At 41.2% G+C, this 20,331-nt stretch overlaps 1 long non-coding RNA gene across 1 annotated transcript; it reads left to right on the top strand.

The window, feature by feature from the left end:
• The first annotated feature begins 13,559 nt into the window (after positions 1–13,559).
• LOC309363406 lies at positions 13,560–18,446 on the top strand. The gene is made up of 4 exons (XR_014165322.1): positions 13,560–14,177; positions 14,557–14,846; positions 16,280–16,384; positions 17,517–18,446. It is a non-coding gene; the product is annotated as an uncharacterized lncRNA (long non-coding RNA).
• The last annotated feature ends 1,885 nt before the right edge of the window (positions 18,447–20,331 follow it).

The following is a 20,331-nucleotide window of genomic DNA, read 5'->3' as shown; positions in this document are numbered from 1 at the left end:
GTGAAGGCTCTGGCAGCCATCTCTCTTCAGGACATGACACTGCCAAGGAAATCTGACAGCTTTTCATTCCTTTTATCCTGGTGCATTTCCTCCTAATCCAAGAGCAAAGTTCTAATTACTCGTATTGTCAAAATGCGCTTCGCCCAAATGGGAGGTGGGGCATGATATAAAGCAGTAAGTCTTTTCTCCCTTCACCTTCTACGGTAATATAATTCAAGCCAGGCATGCCCTTTCTCCCAGTCAGTCACAGCAGTCAGAAAGATCAGGCTCCTAAGTGGGCTTCTCCTTTAAGAATGCGCTTTAGCATTTCATCTCCAACTTGGCATTGCACACCACTCATCACTATCAGTGTCAAATGCTACAGTATATCAGCCTCTGCAGCAGTTCCTGGCTAAATTGAATACCCTACGTGTCCATCATTCGACATCCCCAGCACTCAGGCTTGCCCATCAGTTGGTAACAAGTGGTTTTATACTCTGCAAATTAATTCTGAATGCATGTTAGAAAAAAGCCAACTTCTACAGCTGACAGTAGTTGGCGTCAAGGCAGGACATGCTTTACACTTGGGTAACCACGCAAGGAGGACTTCTATCGTCTTAGAGTTCTATCATTGTTATAGACTTCTTCTGCAGTTCAGAACAGCAGAGCTGTAGAGGAGCGTGCAAAATGTAAGGCTATCAGTTGCTCTTTTCTCCCCGCCGTTGAATTACAGCTTAGCCTGAAGGCAGACAATACTTTTTAAGAGGGCTCTGAAGTAATAAAGCCAACCGCATTAATACACTGTAAAAGAGGGAAAAGGGAGAGAGTGGAAACTGCTTTGATAGAAGGATTGTGGTGGGTACACTCTGCGTACACATCACAAATGTACCCTCAGTATCTTTTAGTCTCTGTGAATTTTGCAGATTTTTGAAATGCTACAAAAACTAGCAAAACATGCTTCCTAGAGGTGACCGTACAGCATATATTATTCTTTATTTAGCATTTTTATTTAGCCTTGGAGGGGACAATACAAGAAGAAGAAGAAGAAGAAGAAGAAGCAGCAGCAGCAGCAGCAATAATCACATAGATCTATAACAGGTGATGCTGCTCTGAGGAGTTATTTTTTAATTCATAAAAGCCTGTGTGATGTGCACCACCAAAATGGAAGGGAAATGGCAGGGAAGCCATGGAATTGACAAGGCTTCTCTGCCATCTTATTGGTTTTATCAGAGAGCAGAAAATGGGGAAAGTCAATGGTATTGATGGTGGAGCAGGTGGAGAGGTGACACAAACTCACTTTGCCAGCTCATACCTGAAAGGCTTGTGCAGCACTTCCAATGGAAGCTCCAAAAATCACATTTAAAAACACGCGCAGCAGCAATGCAACACTGGAAAATAACATGGAAAAGCCAGGAGGAGGATTGCTGTTTGGAGTCTAGGAATAAATGAGTGAGCAAATTGTGTAAACGCAGGAAAGAAAGGGTGGTGTGGAAATACCAGTACTGTTAAGCTTCAATCGTATTTTTTTAATAAAAACCATTAATAATTTGTTTTGGAATTCTTTCTGTTTCTTAACATGTGTCATCCATAGTCCATCCAGTGACTCATAGGAAGTATGCCATGGGAAGGAAGTCTGTATATGGAATAAGTTGCAATATATCTCAACGTGTGACTGATTTAAACCCACAGGCAATGTCATTGACTTGTGGAGTGGACGGTATTTATGGATCTAATGCATTATATTAAGCAAATAGAAACTCCATAATAAATGAGTAGTCATATTGATAAGTTAAAACATTCCCCTAAATAATAATGGATACAAACCAAATATATTTATAACTTCCTTAAATTTTATTTTGAAAACTTTGGGTTACTTACAACAACCTGGACGTTCAAATAATTTTTTTGACAGAAAGGTTCGGGGGTTGGGGGAAGCGGGGAAGTAAATCACCTTCTTTTTGTAGCATGTATTAGAAAATGACCTGGCAAGCCAATTCTGGCTCTCTTAAGTAATTTATTTATTTGCAAATATAGACATTCTAGCCTCACCTTTATTACTGAATGAGGGTGTTTTTATTTGCCTAATGCATTAGACACATAAATTTCTCCCACTCAGCAAATCAAGTTATTGCTTACCTACAAGATACATTAGGAATGGGTTTAAATCACTCATTTTTTTCCCAAGATATACAACAAGCTGGTTCCTATCCAGCTTTGTAATATATTCACAGTTGAAAACAGCAAGCAGATGTTCTTCAAAGCTCATTGTTTGTTGAAGCGATGCCCAATGCATTGTTTGTTTGTGGGACCATTTGTCTTTTCTCTGCCAACAATGTTCTCACATCAAGAGTACATGTTCTAATATGTATTGTCCACAATTACTATCATTGAAATGAATGGCTGCCAAGTCATTCCAGTGCCCTGGGAACATAGATTCTGCTGAAACTCATTAGTTCGCCACTTTGTTTAAACCAGAGATGTGTAGTGCAACAATGGGGAAGGGAGCCTTCAAAAATTTAAGGTATATTCCCCCTCCCCTCTCTCTCTAAGCTACTGGGCCATGGCATAATGGGCTGTTTCTGCAGCAGTATTGTCTTTTTGGTATTTGCTACTTCTCTCTCTTCCTCTCTCTGGCAATTGGAAGGCCATTTGGAAGATGTTAAGAGGGAGGAGCATTTAGCCCATAATACATAATGCTTCCCCCACCCCCCAAGAAAAACCTCCAGTAAAAAAACAAATGCATCCTAATTTCAGGAAATGGCAGGTGCATGCAAGGGAAGTGATCTGATTCATCACTAGTGAGTTTACTATACCCTGGCTAAACTGGCTTAAAGCACCTGTCTAATAGACAGGAAACCCTGGTTTTTATTTCTGGGGTGCTTTGAGAGCTAGCCTTCTGATTACATAGCTCAGTGGCAGAGACCACATATTTTGTATGCAGGATCATAGAATTATAGATGCAATGCAGGAGTCTTTTGTCCAACATAGGGCTCAAGCCCACAACCCTGAGATAAAGAGTCTCAAATCATGTCAAAAAACTGGGGTCGTGCTATACACAGATAGTGGCGTGAGGGGAAAGCTGTGTGCCAGCTGGTTGGCGGCCCATGCTCTAGGGAGCTTCCTGCCTGCAGTGGCATGGGGGGAGAGGCTGCCAACTTTGCCAACCCCCAGCAATGGCCCTGCTGGGGAGATGGCATGAGTGCAATTCCCCCTGGAAAAAACTCAATAACTTTGGGCCATCTCTCCCCTCATTTTCTTTAGATTTAGTCCCCCAAAATAGGGGTCGTCTTATCCATGGGGGTGTCTTATACAGTGGTACTTCAGGTTAAGAACTTAATTCATTCTGGAGGTCCGCTATTAACCTGAAACTGTTCTTAACCTGAGGTACCACTTTAGCTAATGGGGCCTCCCACTGTCACCGTGCCGCCACCGTGCAATTTCTGTTCTCATCCTGAAGCAAAGTTCTTAACCTGAGGTACTATTTCTGGGTTAGCAGAGTCTGTAACCTGAAGCGTCTGTAACCTGAGGTACACAGAAAAATACAGTTCATTTTATATCTCAACTTCCCCCCAAAGGAGCCCACGTAACACAGTTGGACACCAGCCTGAATCCTTGGACACCTGCTGCTACTCAGAGCAGTCAGTACCGAATTAGGTAGATCCATTGCTCAAGTATTCTTTCCCGGGACCCACTGCAAACTTGTAATGAAGACTTTCTTTCCCACCTCTTTCCATCCCGAAGCTCCAAACTGGTTTGAAAAACTGTAATCTTGATGAGCCACATAGGAAGTTGCCTTGAGGATGCTCAGCTTTGTCTAACCGGCTGTAACTCTCCAGGCGCAGCGGTTCTCAACCTGTGGGTCCCCAGACATTGTTGGACTACAACTCCCATCATCCTTGAGCTCTGGCCTTGCTAGCTAGGGGTGAGGGGAGCTGTAGTTCAACAGCATCTGGGGGCCCACAGGTTGAGAAATGCTGCCCAGGGTTTCAGACAGGAGCCTTTCCTAGCCATACCTGGTGATGCTGAGGCTCGAACATGGAATCTTCTGCATGCAGAACATGCTCTCTGGCACTAAGAGGTGACCCTTCTTTAGCACCTTTTGTTTACAACCTTCATTATTAATAATAATAATAAAATATTTTTTTATACCACGGTTCACAACACAAAATCACAATATAAAAAGAATACATAATAGAGAAAAACAAAGAAAGACAACCCCTGTTTGCCTGATTTATAGTCATGGATAAATGTGTACAGGGCCCAATTTAGGTTTGATGAGGCCCTAAGCTACTGAAGGTAATGGGACACTTTCTATGTCCAGCTTTCCTTTGTCAACAACAAATTGTTGCTGTTTTTTATGTTGAATATATGCTATTTGGTAATTTTTAGACCTAATAGGTATCTAAAGCCATTTACCATTGTTGCTGTATGCAGATTTTATTTTATTTGTTTTTTATTGTATATTTTGGAAATGTACATCCAGGTTTGGTTTTTTCCTTTAAATATTTTGGGGGCCCCCAAGAGAGTGGGGCCCTAAGCTATAGCTTGTTTAGCTTATACGTAAATCTGGCACTGGATGTGTATTCTATCAAGTTTTTTTCTTTAAAAAAAAACATCAGAGTAAAACTGGGTGGGAGGAAGATTTTTAAAAACATGCTCAAAATTTGAAGCAAATGGACAGGTGGGAGGGTGAACGGACAGGTGTCAGTTGGTGAGAGAATCAGTGAACATATGTCTATGTGCCTTTTCTGCCATCTTGCTTTTCCAGTCACTTTGTTCCATGCCCAGTTGTTGTGGTTTTTCCTCACAACATGCATGCCAGCATTCCATGGCCACTGGGCATGCTCAGTCCACATTGGGACACTTATGGAAGGTTACCCTGTCCTCTGTCTCCCCCCTCCCCCCGCTACAAAATGTTTTTTGAACTTTTGCAAACCTCAGTCTGGTGATACTGTGTGTGTCTGTTGCTATTTTGTCTACACAGGCAATGGCACCCCAAGAATTGAATCAGAACTAAAATACTATAGGGATTTTATTTTATTTTATTGCTTCCCTGACATTTAAGAAATCTGACATTTAGTAGCTATACACGATTGGAGATTTGTTTTCCTAGCTTATTTGGAAGACGGTTAAACTTTCCTTTTTTTTCACTCAAGTTGCTTTCATTAATATTAAGCAATGGTTTAGGCGGAAGTAAACCACAGAGCGTTTTTACTTTGCAATTTTCTAATATTTTCAAATGCTGTCTAATATCTGTAATGAATCAGATCAGTTCTGAAGCATCCTGTCAAAAAATATAGCTCTCCTCGAATGGTTTTATTAAATATTAGCCCTTATCATTCGCTGCCTACTGTACACCAAAGCTTTCGCGCTGATGAAATTTCTGGGGGATTATCTATAAAAGCACCAGCTTCGGGAATGTGATCTGAATTTTAATGATGGTGCAGATCTAAATGTTACTTGGGCTGCTGTGTGCAGAGAAAAAGAAAGGCATCGTCGAGTCATGCAGTCTGTGGAGACTGTTGCAGTCCCCAAATTGCCTCCATCCTCAGTCTGTAAGCATCAATAGCCAATGGATATGCATTTGTTTTTCTATTCACCTTGCAGAGGAAAGCCCAGCGGTTCCATTGCCTCCTCCATTTGGATCAACAAATGCTCTTAATGTGCCCCAATCCCACATCACCTGGAACTGCTTTCCCGGCAGGCTCTCTAATTGCTTTCCATACATATGTGGCACACAATCAGAGTTTTACCATAAGTGCTTAACAGTGTGATCTCAGGCACGCTTCCTCTGAAGTAAGCCCCGCAGACTTCAATGAAACTTACTCCCAGCTAAAAGATCAAGTATGCAGCCCAAACAAAGCCACTTTTAATTTGCTAAGAGGTTTCACTAGCAGACTTATAATTCACAGAAACCCCGTTGGATCCCTTTGTAGAACTGGTGTTGCACTGGCTTGTTAGCTTTTAGGTATGGAAGCTGGTCTTAGAGAAAAGTTTTTATTATCTAGAACTTCATCTCTGAACAACACTAATTGTCTCAGTTCCTCAGGCTCCCCTTCTGCAAAATTCTGCCCTATATCTTTCCCTGTGAAGACAGATGCAAATAATTCAGCATCTTTACAATCTCCTTATTCTCGTTTGCTACACCATTGACTTCCTTGTCCTCCAGGGGTCCAACAACCGCCCTAGGTTTACTCCTACTAACATATTTAAATAACATTTTGTTGGCGATCTTAGCGTTTTTAGCGATGTTCTCTTCAAATTGTTTTATTTAGCTTCCATTATTGTCTACCTGCACTTCCTTTGTCAACGTTTGTGTTCCTTTTTGTTCTCATCATTTGAAGGAAGCCTTCTTGCCTCTAATAGCTTCTTTAGCATCCTCTTCGCTCGGGTGGTACCCAGTGCTGTTTTTACGTATAAGCTAAGCAAGCTATAGCGTAGGGCCCCACTCTCCTGGGGGCCCCCAAAAAATTAAAGGGGGGAAAACTGGATGTAGATTTCCAAAATATAAGATAAAAAACAAATAAAATAAAACCTACATACAGCAGCAGTATTTTGTGGTGTGTAGGCTCCTATGATATAAGTAATGGGCCCTGCCTGCTAGCCTGCTCCCTAAAATATCACTGATTTTAGATGTCTATTAGGTCCATAAATTACCATATAGCATATATCCAACACAAAAAACAGTGACAATTTGTTGTTGACAAAGTCAGCTGGACATATAAAGGGCCCCATTACCTTCAATAGCTTAGGGCCTCATCAAACCTAAATCTGGCCCTGGTAGCACCTTTTCTGCTTTGCAGTCTACACTTTAGTTGAGTTACTTTTTGGAAAAACTTTGCCTTTCAACTTCCTTTTCGATTAAAAAGGATCAGACATTAGACTTAGATTTAAAATTCAGTTTCTGTTCTTGACTATATTACCATTGTGATGTTTTTCAAGAAAGCTAACAACTTCATCCTTCGACTCTGCCGGTCACCCACTAGTAGGGCTTCTTGCCCTAGAGATTTCTCATGCTTGACACAGAGATTTAGCAACCCATTCTAAAACAAATCCCTAGATTCACTGAAGCTCTACTGACCAATCCCTGGTGGCCCTGGATGGAAATTGGAAGCTTTAAGTGCTTGCAAGCTCTTGGGCATTTGTATATTTAGATCTGTCGCCAAGTCCATCTCGTTGCTCTTTTAGCATGGAGTGACCTCTAGTGAGTTAACAGAGCTTCATCAGGCATCACTAGAAATGGGGGGGGGGTGTGCGATGGTTTGCATCACCAGTGCTTAATTGAAGGTACACAGCCTCAGCTAATGAACAGAGAGTCTAGTCTACACCTTTACTGTTCTAAATATCAGATGCAAAATGTTGTTCCATCTGGGCCTGAAGTTAAGAATTGTCATCTGGACCAACTGATTAACTCATCTTGGTTTTGGTTAGAAACAGCATTCTGGCAAATTTCAGGTTAATGTTCAAATTAATGTAAGTCCTGTTTTTGAAAAAGAAAAGGCAAGTTGTTTGTGAGGTTACGTGACTACAAGAGTGGATCGCTAATTAAGGGGTGGACGGCATCCATTTTTTTTAGGGCTACAATCATCTATCAGGGGCTGCAAGCTGGTGGCAGGCTGAGGCAAAGCAGATGATGGATGGTGTCAGAGAAAGAAATGTTCTGAATTAACTAATCTGGAATAATCTCCCCCCCCCAACTCACTTTTCTGCCTTACCTATTCTTCCTGGACGTAACCAGAATTTATGTTGGGAGGGGTAGAACTGAGCTACCTGCGAAGTAATTGGTCAGTTCGCCTACGGTTCAGTTGGCTTGCCAGTTGCATCACTAGAATGCTCCACAACGTCATCCAAGTGACCTCAGCCAGTGTGGTGTAGTGGTTAAGAGTGGTAGACTCGTAATCTGGTGAACCGGGTTCGCGTCCCCGCTCCTCCACATGCAGCTGCTGGGTGACCTTAGGTTAGTCACACTTCTTTGAAGTCTATCAGCCTCACTCACCTCACAGAGTGTTTGTTGTGGGGGAGGAAGGGAAAGGAGAATGTTATCCGCTTTGAGACTCCTTCGGATAGTGAAAAAGTGGGATATCAAATCCAAACTCTTCTTCTCAGCGAGCATTTGAATTTCGAATATTCTGATTATTTCTACTTTTACTTAAGTATTTTTACTTATTTGCTTGATTTTAGGGGGAGCTGCCCCCCTGGCTACACCTATGGTATTCTTTTACACCAAGACTCACAATTCTCCACAAAGGTTGTCATCCTTCACTGTATCATAATATTTGAAAAACTGCTTTTGCATAGGGCAAGCTCCATTGATGATTAACATCAAGCTACAGAAAAGCAGGTATTCTGCCTACAGTTCATGACAGAGAAGCATGTCAAGGTGGAAATGTAATCAGTTTTAAGCTTTCAAGTCTGAAGTCCATTCCACTGTGAATAACATACCTATGGAGAGTTCTCTTTTGCATTCATTGCAGACCCAATATTTCCAGCAATGGTATCTTGGAATAAACTTACAGAAATAGCTTCCCTCCTAGCGGCAGACATATGCAGAAACAGGAAGGAGCCCAATTTCAGAAACTATGAGATGCTTGGCAGCCCCCCTTGTTCAAGTACACCTCCCAGGGTTCAAGTGAGCCTTTAAATATCCAGCTTGGACACAAAATTAAAAACAGCTCTCTGAGTAAAACACAAAGCAAATCTATGAATGAAGATTTTGTAAGTGGTTTGAAAACTATGTATTCTATTGTTGTGGTATAGCTAGGAATTATAAGACATATTCTGCAAGCACAGCTAGAGCTTAGAACAGATTTATATGAGATTACACACTGTGTTTGTACTAAAATGTTGTAAAGCTGCACAAGAGCATTTAGCTGTTATTGCACATTTCATTGGCTACCAGGTTATATATTTAATTTTGGCACCATTTGTTTGTTTTTAATTATCGCATATAAATGTGAAAGAAATATACTACGTTCATCTAAACCTCGACTTCATTTGACCGTTTCTAATGTCTGTTGGTCTTCACACCCTCAACGAATGGTACAGCAGGCTCCTAGTGTTAGAAGCACAAAAAATGAAATGGTGTTTTAAAGAACAAAGAAGAAAAGGAGAAACCAGTGTGATAACCAGAATGCTTGGCACACTTTGCTCAGAAAAGCCCCAAGAACACTGTAATACAAGCATGGCAAAGACCAGCATTATCAGTCAACTTCTGATGATAGATAGATAGATAGATAGATAGATAGATAGATAGATAGATAGATAGATAGATAGATGATAGATAGATATAGATAGATGATAGATAGATAGATAGATAGATAGATAGATAGATAGATAGATAGATAGATAGATAGATAGATAGATAGATAGATATAGATAGATGATAGATAGATAGATAGATAGATAGATAGATAGATAGATAGATAGATAGATAGATGATAGATAGATAGATAGATAGATAGATGATAGACAGATAGATGATAGATAGATAGATAGATAGATAGATAGATAGATAGATAGATGATAGATAGATGATAGATAAGATTGCAATATGCCTCACTCAGTCCTGTGCTTCATTTCATTTGTAAAGGAAAACAGATACATTCAAATTGCTTTCCTTCAAAACCATTGGGGGAGGGGAACAATCTTCTTCTTAAAGTTTGATAGGAGCAAAACGGTTTCTGATTTTGCGTTCACTCCTTTCACTAGAACTTAGGCAGGAAAATGTCTCGTGAATTATGCCCATTGCATCTGTAGATGAATGTAACATCTCTGGATTGACCCATCCAGGTGTTATTACTGGCTTACAAAGTAATGTCTTGAACAAAGAGTACACACAAAACTGAAAAGTGCCCTAGGCAGGCCTTAATATTTCATAAATCAAGACATAGCATAGCAATACAAGACTCCTGATTGGCTAATGTGTGGAATCTGGAGAGTGACTAATACAACATCACTCACTTGTCAGAATTTATGGGACTCATCATCACTTAATTAACAGTATAAATATTTTTAAAAAACATTTTCAAATAAAACTTTACAATTGTAATAAGACCCTGCGCTCCGCTAAATGAGTTATGGGACATTAATTTACATCCAGTTGTGTTGAACTGAAGTGTGAATGAGCGTGCCATAATTCACGCTTGTCATGTCTTATTGCTTTTTTTAAATAAAAAAAATCCAACAAATTATCAAAATTTAAGCGGGGGGAGGGGAGTTATCTTGGAAAACAGCACCAAAACAGATTACAGATAGAACTCTCGTGCCTTGTTGCTGCTTTTGTTCGTGCTTCTTAAATATTTTGAAAGCTCCGATTTCTCTAAACTTTGCTTTTATGGATCATCACTGTCAAATCACACAAAAATCTGGCATAAGCTGGTTGTAGAAGGAGTTTGTCCACAGTGGCCTTGATCTGTGGTGAGAAAACCATGTTATTATTCATAGGATTCAACCTTCAGTGGATGAGTGGTGCTGTCACCATTTTGTTTTGTTTTTTGGCTACACCAGCTTCAGGCTGGCATAATTGAAGAGACCAAGAATTTGGCCTTTGGGGGTATAACAGGACTTTGGACTGAGTGGATTCAAAGCCACGAACACCATGCTCCAATCCCTGAAGCACTCCAATGCTACTGCCACTGGGAACTGGGGTCTCCATTATGGTGGAGCCCTCCGCCACAAGTTGTGCTCTTCTCTGCTGACAGAAGCCAACAGAGTATAGCTCTTCCCCTGTGACATTCCCCCTTCCCCCAGAATGCACTGGGCCAAGCATCATTTTAGGACACTCTGGAGAAAATGCCTTGGCAGTCACTTTTTTTGCAGCAGCAGCAGATGCTCTTTCCCTCAGGATGTCCTGGCACTTGGTTGTATATGAGGTATTTGTTAGGTTTCTGTTTTGCCACTGTGCAGTGCTTGGAGTCACAAGACTCTGTTTACATTCCAGACATTCCAGACTGTTCGAAGTCCCACAGGAGACGAAAGACAGATGTTGATATTACTGGTTTCCTGTTTCTTTGTACCAGTTGCCTCTCTGCTTTCACAGAGAGAGGATGCATATTCTTTTCTGTCTGCGTAGTTAAAAATAAAACTCTTAGCAACGTAGTTCATATTTCTCATCTTTCTGCTGCTTGGATACTCTGCGTAATGAGGGAACGTGCCTGGATCCTCATCAAAGGCTTAGGTCGTTAATCTCTGTCGAAGGACTTGACTGGAGGAGTAGCTCTGTCGAACGCAAGTTCTGACAGTATTTGCATGTTGAGGTGTGATGGTGTGCCAGCTGCATGGAGCTCTGTGGCGAAGGAGGAACCAGCAAAAAGCACCTCTCTCCCATCAGGAGGAGCATCACATGAGTAGAGTGCCGGTCACAGGATCTCAGGATACAAGCCACTGTGTTACCCGCGGCTAAAAATGTATTATCAATAGTTAGGTCATCATACAAAATTTACAAAGCATAAACATTCACATATAATGTGTGTATAGTTATGCAAAAGTCCATAAACAAGAAATAGAAAGCATAATAAATTGCTGCCAGGGGACACGGGGACGAAGGGGACACAGGCAGGATGCCTTTCAGTAGTCGATATCCAGCAATATTGCAGTGGTAGGTGCTTCAACGTGTAGAATGCAGCAATGAACAGCAAACGAAACAGGGACAGAACAGAACAGAACAGTGTTTCCGAAATAAGAATTTATCTGCTGATGAAGAATCATCCCTGAAACAGTTTACCGGTACTTATCCCAGAAACACTGTTCTGTTCTGTTAAATTTATTATGCTTACTATTTCTTGTTTATGGACTTTTGCATAACTATGCATACATTGTATGTGGATGTTTATGATTTGTAAATTTTGTATTATGACCTAACTACAGTGGATGCTCGGGTTGCGAATGCAATCCGTGCGGGATGCATGTTCGCAACCCGCAGCGTTCACAACCCGCAGCAGCACATCTGTGCACGTGCAGGTTGCGATTCGGCGCTTCTGTGCATACACAAAGCACGATTTAGCGCTTCTGCAAATGCACAACTGCCGAAACCCAGAAGTAACCCATTCCGGTACTTCCGGGTTTCAGCGGTCCATAACCTGAAAAAGCACAACTTGAAGCGTCTGTAACCTGAGGTATGACTGTATTGATAATATACTATTAGCCATGTGTTGCAGTTCGATTTGAGCAGATTTTTCTATATTGCAACACAGGGGTTTTGTCTCTGTTACACATTGTGTTTGAGGTGACAGGGAAGCCTCCTCTGTGGAGCAATCCATTGTCATCAAGGGAATCACATACATGCGCAAACCAGTACAAGACATAGCAGCCTGTGTTCCCAGAATGTCTCATCCAGACTTAACGGGACAGTCCGTTCTGGAATGTTTTGTATTTTCGCTCTTCTGTAAAATGGTCTGTCTAGCTTCCATTGCCAACCTTCTTTACTCCATTAAAAACCATACAGGCTTGGATCAGTCCCCGGTCTTTGTGGGTTCTGGGCATGCTTTGCTTTCCAGCACATTGCAGCCCAAATGATAAAAAATGTAATGACCCTGCCAGACTCTTAAGCATGAAGAATGGGAAGCGAGGCTTTTCATCGGTAGCTTTAGTGTGTGTGTGTGTGTGTGTGCGTGTGTGCGTGCGTGCGTGTATGTGCCTATCAGGCTACTGCGGCCTTGGCTAATCTTTCGTCTGTAGTCATTTAATTACCCTGCCTTTGATTTCCATTCGCTTTTCTCTTTGGCCGATTTCCAGAAGCTCTGCGTTTCGGGGTTCCTGTTTTTCTAAATTTCATTATCAAAACTGTTACAGCAGATTCCATGACCAACAAACATGGAAGCTCCTGGAGCAGTTAATAATGCTTGTGGAAATGGTCAGAAGGAAGGAGAGAGGATGCAGAGAGGGTGGGGACTACACATGCCCTCTGTGTAGTTAAACATCTCTTGTAATAATAACACACTGTATTTATATCTAAGGAGAAGGTGTCCAGGAGCAAGACAGCGCATTATCCATCAGTTTCAATGTACAGGGTGCTTTGTAAGCTGCGTCTCACACAGCATCCTGGGTATCTCCAAGCACAGCCAACATGTTTTGATGTTAGAGGTCCACTTCATGTACTACAAGAAGTGGAGCTTCACATACGTTCACTGCACATTCCAGTGGGAGATGCCTTTAAAATCTTTGCGTCTTCTTTTGGTTATAGTGTCTTTGGCTTTCTGCAAAAACATTTAAAATAAAAATAAAACCAAACATTAAATAAGTTTTTCAGGTTTAAAAGTAAGGTTGTTTGGAACTATGTGCTGTGATGTAATATTTTAAACAAGCCTGCTATAATAAATGCCCTTACTAGGGAGGGGTATTACACCATCAGTGGGTGGCAAAAGAGGCAGCCAATTAAAGAAGAAGAAGAAGTTGGCAGCCATTTTGAATTTCTCAAAATAAAGAAGTAAGAAAACAACCGGAACAACAAAATGGCAGCCAATTCTCCTCAAACAGAATTTTGTCCACCTATGAGATATAACTTAAACAAAATAGCTGATTTTGAGGCAAGCGAAATGACTGAGAATTGCTCTTTCTCAATTTCGTTTCTAGCCCCCATTTAGCTCTGTTCTATTGGTGCGTCTCTTATTTTTTATTATTAATTTCTTCTTTTCCATGTTCACATTCACACCATACATTTAACATACTCTTATACCACTTCCCTCATAGTTTGATAAACGTGATGTGAGTTGTTCAGAGATGCCTCATAGGGCTACAGTTCCCAGGACCAGGACTGTAGTACTGTCACCAATATTTTTGCTGTTCATGGCAGTCATTTTGTGTTGGCACCCATGGCATATATATTTTTCAAAATATGAGTACCAGCACCTCGTTCCCCCTTCCCCCAAAATCACGTTGGGGGGGGTGAAATCCCCAAAAAGGATGTTACTTTTTTCTGCATGCCACAACAGCTGCAAGAATATTGTTAGTGAAGAATTGGAAGAAACAAGATTTACCAACTATTGATGAATGGCAGATGAAGATGATGGACTATATGCAACTTGCCGAACTGACCGGGAGACTCTGTGACCAGAGAGAAGAGACGGTGGAAGAAAACTGGAAGAAGTTTAAGGAATATTTGAAAAAATATGTTAATATTTAAACCTTAGAATAGCTTTGGAAGTGGATATAGGCTGTAGGGTTAGAAGTAGAAGATAGGGTATTTTAAAATAGTATTATTTGTAAGTGATAAAATGTGAAGTTATTTTAAGTGTGATTAAAAAAAAAAGATGGTTAGAAATTATGATATAAGTAAACTGCTAAAGATGAAGTAAAATGAAAATTAGATAGGTGGGACTTGGGGAAGCCCACTTAACAATGTTTAGAAAAATAAGGATATGACAAGAATTTGTCTTTTCTGATTGTGTTTTTTTGTGTGTGTTATAAAATGAATAAAAAATTGGGGCGGGGGCGGGGGTCACAGACAAAATCAGTTTGAGGGAATTCGTGACTGCTAAGGTCATATGAGAGTGATGCTCTTGTGACCTATATTTACTTTTCAAAAGAAGAATGTAACCCTTAATCTTAGTAACGCCAAACAATGTTCTTTTCTGTTCACAGGCTAGAAATACAAATAGCTCTCCGAAGGGTTGCGCCATTGTGTGGTGTACAAACAAATAACAACCCAGTAACGGTAATGTGGCATTGGTGTTTGTTTTACCTCAGATGAAAAAACTGGGCCCAAATAATTTGTAAGGAGATACGTCCATGGAAAAAGTGAGGTCTGCAACGGAAATATCGAGACCATGCCCAGGTCTGTGTGCTTGATTTATTGCACTGCCGCTCCTATAGTAAATCTGCAACTCTTCCCGTGAAACTTCATCCCTCCAGCCTGTAACCTTCAAGCCCAGGTGAGCATCTAATAATCCAACATTCTCCTCCTTCTTTAAAATGAATTAAAACTTATCATTAAGCAATAGAGCGTGTGTAAGAGGAGAAGAAATCTAGATTTGAGCAAGGTTCAATTACGAATCAAATGAGCTCCTCGGAATTGGCAGACGAGCCAATAGCTTTCTTCCCACCCCAATTTATGACTCTCTAAATCCTTTGTTGTTGTTATTATTTTTAACATTGCCCTCTGCAGACAACCCGGTGGAAACTATGGGGCTACCAAGTCTAGGGAGGAGCAAATGGCTTGACGGTCGTAAGCTTGATATGTCTGAAAAGAGACAGCTTAGGCTTCCATGGTGAAGAGAAAGGCATTGAGGGATGCACTCATTTCTAATGTTTATAAATAGGTATTGAGCCACTAATGCACAGTAAATACCTACATTCATTTTTTAAAGTTTCCTCAAGAACAGTAAGTAGATCAATTAGAAAGGACTACAAGTTCAGCATCTTTCCATGTACCATTAGTTGTTTAGTTAAGCAGCAGACAGTCCCTACACTATCTTTAATCTCTCTCTGGTGCGTCCCCCCCTTCCGCTTCCCCCTTTTCTTTTTCTCCTCTCTTCCCAATCCAGGAACTCCTCTCATTAAAACTAACTCTTCTGAAATATGCAACACTGGCTAGCTAGCCTCACTTACTAATGGCCTCAAATTGATTCTTAATTACTTGCGATTTTGGATGGCATCCAATTAAAATAGCTGAAGTTTCCGGTCTAATGTGTATTGCTATGCCCTCTCGTAAGCAATGGGCTGCTATGCAAAAACCCTTCAGAATTAAAATCATACCTCGTCATTGGGGCTTTTTTCTTTTCTTTTTTTGGTACGGAAAAAAACCTTCCTGTGACAATTTATCATCAGGCTATAAAGGAAGGCAGCCCAACACTGCAAGGGGGGGGGGATTACATTTGTGCAGTGGCTCTGCTTAAGAAAAAGAAGGAACAGATGATACTAATTCAGAAGACGAGCAGGAAATCTTTTCAATAATTCACTGCATCTTTCCCATAGAACCGTGCGTGCTATATATTTTCTAGGCTTCTGCTTGGGCTCTAGGGTGCTAAAGATTTCGTTTTCATGTTCGGTTTTCTCCCATATACACACAGAGAGATAAATGAGGAGCTGCAATGAGAGACATTATCTTTCTGATTATAAGAGAAATCAGAATAGAGGTGCTGGTTTGTGTGTTGAGTTTAATAATAAAAAGGCAGGGTGTCAGAACATGAAGATCGTGCAGGGGACTGTTAGGTGATAGCGGTGTGGGTCACATGACTAGCTTTTGTATTCAGCATCAATAATTCACTGCCTGCATGTGGGAATTGATCCCAGCCAGGATATCCCCAGAGGAGCTTACACACTGAAGCTGAAGTCACACTCTTTTCCTTTCTTTTTTTATCTGCAGATTAACATAGCCGGATCAAAAGCCTTTGTCCCTTGCGAACATCTTTTGCCCCAACATTTGCACCCAGGAAAAAAAGAAAGAAGGAAAGGCTCTGTGTTTATTTGGGTAATGAATTGCAGTAATTAATGCACACATTGATTCTGATCCCAACTTTCCCCCTTAAAGGTCATTTCCATATTTAATTTATAGAAAGCACACACAATTCCTTTTCAACAGAGCACAGCCCAGAATTCAAGAAAAAAATATCCGGTGCCTGCTCTGTGGAAAGATGAGCGAGCGATGAGGGCAAGGGGTGAATTTCATATCATATTAAAAAGAAGCTGAACTGCAATGATTATAAAAAATCATATTTGCTGTTTAGAGGGAGGAGCTAACAATGGAGGCTATAACTCAATCTGCAAAAGAAAATAATCTCACTAGCTTTATGAAGATATATTGGATTTCTACAAGTGCTGGGATTGGTTCCTGATATCAGGACACCATTTAGGGAATTTTACTATGAATCTTGTGGTAATTTTAAACTTTTTGTGTGTGTTATCAAAACAATAGCAAGCATATTACGTCCCACTGATTTCAGGTGGAGCTTTAAATGCATGCTTAATGCTGATACAAGTTTACCTGGGTGTAAGCTTCATTTAATGTAGTGAGACTTACTTTTGAGTAAGAATGTATAGGCTTGTGATGTATATCTCTTCCCCTGAAATTAATGTGACTAAGACTGCAATCCTATGCACAAATACCATAATGTACTTTGAACAGGATAGGACTTACCTCTGAGTATATATGTCTAGGCTGGTGCTGTTACAGTGCTTAAATTTGTCTGGATTGTGCCATGCATGTTTTGACTATGGGGCAATCCATATTAAAACACACATAAACATCCTATATATTCCTTTTCTCTAAGAAGCATCATTGTTCTGGGAGTTCCACAAGGCATGTAAACATGTCACATATTGCTTACAACTAAAAATATCTTTCCGTTCTAAAAAATATAGGCCCCTCGTTTTACAATAAACTATCCAGTTATTACTCATTAGGGAAACAAAGAGGCAAAATTGAAATGAAATGAAATAAAGATTTCTGACCAGAAAAGAGGCATTTCTGAGATGCAAGACGCTTAAGATTCTATTTGTGGGCAGCTAAAGATGTGATTTAAAACACACAGTGAGAAGCTCTGAAATATCCTCCCTTGTATTACCCCATAAGTAAAATTTCAACGTGTTTTTTTTCCCTTAAGGAAAGGAAATTGTATGGACCAGAGATGCATCTGAGGAATGCAGTCAGATGTTTAACTGAAATGCACAGGTGCTGTTAATGCGAAAATTAAATCTCTTCCCCACACCCTCCACCCCGGCAGAGACACACACTCACAAGGACACAAAAAGGAAGAATTATTTGGAAGCACACGCCAGCTAAAGGAATACCTGATTAACCTTTCACTGACTCCTGGGATCACATGATACAAAGCTTGCCTTCCTCCTAGAGTGATGGCTTTAGAAGAAGATGTTAAATTTAACCTCTGGTGCAATGATAAATTGACAATAAAAAATTCAATGGCTTGGTAATTACCAATCACTTTGGACATCGGCAACATTTTTCAGTTCTGTCAGCACTTATTGGCACAAAAGCTTCGGCTGAAATTCTCCCAGTCTCCCTTCTTTTTCAACTTTGTTTTGCACGATGCAGATTAAATCTGCCACCCTATTACGGATTCATTTTCCTAATTTTTCATGTCTGCACCATGCCCCAGCTGCACAAGGCTGATAATTGTGGAGTCCAGCCCTGATGATTAACATCAGAAGAATTAATTATGCCTGCCATTAAAATTCCAGGTTGCACGTGGTGATCAAGAAAAATTAAGCTTCTCCCGGCCTCTAAATCATCTCACCTTTCACGGGAGTGATAGTGCCTCGACAGTTAAACTGCTGTCTGTGTTTGACTAGAGGTCTAAACTATACACCCATTGCAAAACAGGCTAGATGTCCTGCTGGTAATTCCTGACATTCAGCTTGACTTGCTTAAACAACAACAACAGAGGGCATAGCATAACCCTGTAAATGAAGCCCCCACCATCATGGATGCATGTTGGGGAATTAAAAAGTATATGATGGAAGAAGCAGGAGCCTCACATGCCTAATGTCAGCAGCCAGAGTGCCACCATTTTCCAACACTTGCTAAAGTCAATCCACTATTCTTTAGCATAATCCTTTAAATGAATCCCCCCCCCCCCCAGCAGACAAAATTGTAGGAATAGTGTATGGTCATATTCACACCATATATTTAAAGCACTATGATACCACTTTAAACAGTCATGGCTTACCCCAAAGAATTCTGGGAGCTGTAGTTTGTTAAGGGTGTTTAGAGATTTGGAACAGTGGCTTGCAGAGGGCCATAGTTCAGAAGGCAGAAGCTGGGAAATATCGGATAGGGAACAGCTAGGAGAAGAAACACTGGAAGGGAGAGGGTTAACAGGTTCACTGTCTCTGGACAGCATTCACCCCCACCTTCCCCAAAGACACCGAGAGCTCAGTAAGTGTTAGAACAGAAAGTGCAGAGGGTACAAACTCAGATTACAAGATGTAGGAGTGATGTAGATTAATAGGGACAGAAGGGCAGAGTGAGCCTTAATTTGGAGCACCGCCGTTCTAGGGAAACGTGTTCTTTTGTCTCTCACTGTGATTATTAAAGAACCTAACTGGTAAGACATTCCTTTTGCTGGATTTTCTTATTCACCGCCATGGAAGAAGCAGATTCCCCAAAGCCTGACACATTAGACCTACACCATGCACCACATGCTGTGCACATGGCGTCACATGCATGTAGGACCACCTGAAGATTGAGGAGGCCCAGTTCCCTTAAAACAAAATCACGTTGGTGCACCTGACTCTCTGAGTGGTTTAGCAATCAATCCCTCGTCAAAGGGAATTATGGGAATTGTACATGCAGGGTCAGTGCTCTGGTTGGCAAGACTTGCTGGTGGAGAATGGCTGGAAGAGAAGCCTGCAGCCAGACAGGCCATGCCATTTCTCCTCTCTCCAGCGAGGCCTGACAACAAGACAGATTAAAACAACAACAACAGGAAGGACCCAACTGTTGTTGGTAGGACTTCTGAGTTCCTTACAACTGAGGAGGAAGAGAAGGGGCGGTGGAGAGACGGCCTGACTGGAGTTCTCTCAGGAGGGAGAAGTTCCTGGAAAGACACTCAAGAGGCCACAGGGTGATGTCTCAAACTATATCCAACAGGTGACCCAAGAAGGAACTGCTGGAGTGTTGTTGACTGTGGGGGGAAAGCATGTGATGTAACACCATGTCCCTAATAAACAACAAGAAACTATCCAGCTAGAAGTGGCTAATCATGTGCAGGAGGGTGGGGAACAAGGGGACATGGACACTGGGCCTTTTGGCATACTCCTGTGCATGGAAACCCAACAGAGCTACATCATAGACTCCTCTGTCATCAGTCAAGGCTTCTGATATTGGCCTGAGATAAATGACTAACTCACCAAAGCCCTGTTCTTGCTCCCATGATTCCCAGCAGGTTTCTTTGTATGAAAAGTGCAACCATTTTTCTGATATAACCTTTGTGTGGTATATGTACATAAGATTCCACATTTCCTGGGGAAAAACAGGGGACATCACCGCTGCATACCAGAATGGGAAGGGGTGAGGTGTCATCATGGTGCAAACATACCAGCAGGAACACTGGATTGGCTCCGCTGCTTCGTTTGCATCCCACCAACCTTGCTGCCAACCTTAATCCTCTCCCTTTCCTTCCTGGAGTGCTGCAACCCAGCAACTGGAGATCAGCTGATCACTCCCACACCACACTATTATCTGCTGCAGACCCTACACAATGGATGTTCTGTGGTTGCAAGAAAGTATTTGTGTGTGCAGCTATATGTGTAAAGGTCCCATCACTACAGACAGCTGAGCAATTCACACAAAGACTAGAGAGGAGTGCTACTTAGAACACCCTCATTCCTTACTCCTATATAGTAGTACCTCGAGTTACAAATGTCTCAGCTTACAAACGCTTCAGGTTACAAACTCCG

Source organism: Podarcis melisellensis (genome assembly GCF_964234715.1).
Source record: "Podarcis melisellensis genome assembly, chromosome: 1".
NCBI lineage: Eukaryota > Metazoa > Chordata > Lepidosauria > Squamata > Lacertidae > Podarcis > Podarcis melisellensis.
The sequence above is the reverse complement of the archived record's forward strand: the minus strand, read 5'-3'. Positions and strand labels throughout refer to the sequence as shown.